This window comes from Lactuca saligna, chromosome 8 (assembly GCF_052625555.1).
Source record: "Lactuca saligna cultivar CGN05327 chromosome 8, ASM5262555v1, whole genome shotgun sequence".
In the NCBI taxonomy this organism is placed as follows: domain Eukaryota; kingdom Viridiplantae; phylum Streptophyta; class Magnoliopsida; order Asterales; family Asteraceae; genus Lactuca; species Lactuca saligna.
This window is the reverse complement of record NC_136424.1, coordinates 206,038,755-206,041,763: the sequence shown is the minus strand read 5'-3', so window position 1 is coordinate 206,041,763 and position 3,009 is coordinate 206,038,755.

Below are 3,009 nucleotides of genomic sequence, written 5' to 3'. Positions count from 1 at the left end.
TGTGATCTGCTTGCTCGGTTTGTTGACTATGACTGTTATATGAATGTATGTTTTGTGCACATGGTTGTTTGGACTGGATATGGGTTGAGGCGGGTCCTGCTTTGTGCTGTAGGCCAAGATACCCAGGGCGGACCGGTTGTTCCGAAGGCCCAGCAAGCGGTCCGGATAGGCTTTAGGCCCCACGAGGGCGGACCAGACGTGCCGAGGCTCGGAGAGTGGACCAGGCCGACTGAAGGCCAGAAGCGGGCGGACCAGTCACACTGTAGACTCAGAGAGTGGACCAGGTGGGTTGAAGGCCCGATGCGGGCGGACCAACCCCACTGTAGACTCAAAGGACATGACTAGACCTGGAGGATGGATCCGATGGACTGAAGGCCCGATACGGTGGACCAGTCACACAGTAGACCCGATATGCATGGCTGTTCTATGTTCTGTTATGTTATGTATGTTTTATATGTTTTGGACCGGAAGGTCGCAGCCTGGAAGGGGGTATTCGTGGTTGGTATTTTGGGGGTATCTCACTAAGCTTTTGGGCTTACAGTTGTGGTTTAATGTTTTTCAGGTTCTTCAGGAGACTGTGGCAAGGCGAAGGCGCGATCGTACCGCTCCTCATGATTTTGTAGTAACGTGATCCTGGAAACACTCTAAATGAATTGTATTGAAAACCTTTTGTAAACATTTTAATGAAAATCGGGTTGTTTTGAAAATTTTAAATTGGTTGTATTTTTCGGATGTTACATTGAAGTTGAGCGCCCTTGCTTAAGCATGTAGGGATTTGAGTGAAAAAAATATGAGTTACATGTAAAAAAAAAGATAGAGAATTACAAGAAAAAGTTTGAAGAATTTTTAGAGCAACAAAGTCAAAATATGAGGATCAAACTGAAGAAATTCAAAAGTTGAAGATACCCAAAAATCGAAGATCAAATATCAAAGAAGTGAAGAATTCCAAAAGAGCTCCATAGTGGTATCATAAATTATAATTGTCTAGATTATGTATGCTTGCATTGCTCAATCAAAAATACCTTGAGGTTAGGAGGTTTTCTGCGGATGGATTCGGAGCGATGCATAAAATGAGCATTGTTCGGAAGAAGTAGGCGAGTGTTTATGAAGATTGTGATTATTTAAAGTATGAGGGTACTTTAGGAAAAATTTAGACACAAATGCATGCGTTGAGGTCTTGGCATAATGTGTAACAGCCCGAATCCAGGTATTCTTCTATTTTGGATTAAGTTGTAAGATTTAGGGTTTCCGTGGTAGGCGAGTACGCTGGGCGTACAAGGTTTACGATGCGCGTACTCGCGCGCCTCATTTGGACGTGTTCCCCCTCAGGTACTTGGGGCGTACCCATGGTTACGCCCGGCGTAACTCATTCAGACCCAAACCCTAATTTCCTTTGTTGAGGCTATAAAAGGAATGTGTGGCTGGACTTCTTAGCCACCACCCCTCAGAGTGAAACCCTAAATAGTGTGTGCCATCGTCCTTAAGACTTTGTGTGTGCATTCTAAGCTTTGTAGTGCCATTTTAAGGTTGCAAAGGAGAAGAAGAACTTGTTGGAGAGGCTAGAAGTGGTGCTCAAGTGTAGATCTGAGCTTTGCAAGGGTTAAAGCTTCAATTTCAGGTAAAAAGTTTGGATCTTGACACTTGGTTCTTGTTGTATGCTTTAGAAGCTTCATAAGCTTAGATGCTGCATGTTTCTGATCTATTGGAGTTGTAGACTCATAAAAATGGCAACTTGGTCGTGGATATTGCACCATGCATAAGATCTAGATCCTTGAGTTTGAATAAAAGGTTGTTATGTGATGTTGGAGCCTTTACAACCATGCCAAGGCTTAAAGGTCTCAACTTTATGGGTTTAGACACACTAAAAGAGTTGGATCTAGAAGTTGTAGTAATGGCTTGACCGATAAAGACCAAAAATGGAGGGTGGCTGATTCTGGTGGTTACGCAGGGCGTAACTTCCAGTACGCACCGCGTACTGGGTGGAGACCCCGATCCAGGGGGAGTTGGCGATGTATGCCCCGCGTACATCTAGAGTACACCCCGCGTACTCTCAGGGTTTGACTTTTGTTGACTTTTAAGGTTTTGGTCAACATAAGGACTTTAGGTCAAGGATGGGTAAAATGGTCTTTTACCCTCTCAGGAATGATGATAAGGGGTAAACTTTTAGTGGTGGAAGTCTTTGTGTATTAAATGATATTTTTATGTTTAGGCGAGGTTGAGCCGTCGTTCGGGTTCGGTGATAGCAAGGACACGAGATCTTAGACTTTCCACGAGGTGAGTCTTCTCACTATACTGTACCCGGAAGGGTTTGACTGTGTGACCGGAAGGTCGAATATGATATGAGATATATGCATTATGTGTGATAAGTTAATCGTTATATGTGCCATGTATGATATGTCTGATATGGGCTGGAAGGCATTATGTTATGGGCCGGAAGGTGAATATGCTCTGGACCGGAAGGCGTTGTAATATGGACCGTAAGGTTGACATGGGTAGGACCGGAAGGTTTACCCAGTCGGGACGGAAGTCCCCTGAGACACATGGACCTGAAGGTTAGGGCCTGGAAAGGCGTATGTGCGTAGGTTGTATTTTGGGGAACTCACTAAGCAATTATGCTTACAGTTGTTGTGTTATGTGTTTCTGGTACTAGCGAGGACCGAGGGAAGGCGCCGGCGTGATCGTACACATTATCGGGGAAAACTATTTTTATGATCTTTGTGATGTATTCGGTTGTGACAATATTGTTTACGCTTGAATTTGAAATGTTAATCGATGTTTTTGGTGTTTGCAAAAATGAAAATTTGGTTTTAAAATTTACGTCATTACAAGTTGGTATCAGAGCCTTGTTCTGAGGGATTCGGGTACACCTTCGGGCGTAATTGAACTCAAACCGGGGATTTCAGAAAATTTTAATTAATAAATCAATAAAATTTGATAAGTGATTTTTGAAACCACCAAAGAAGAAGAAGTGTGTATGGTCAGCCAGCGCCCGAACGGTAAAATCGCCAA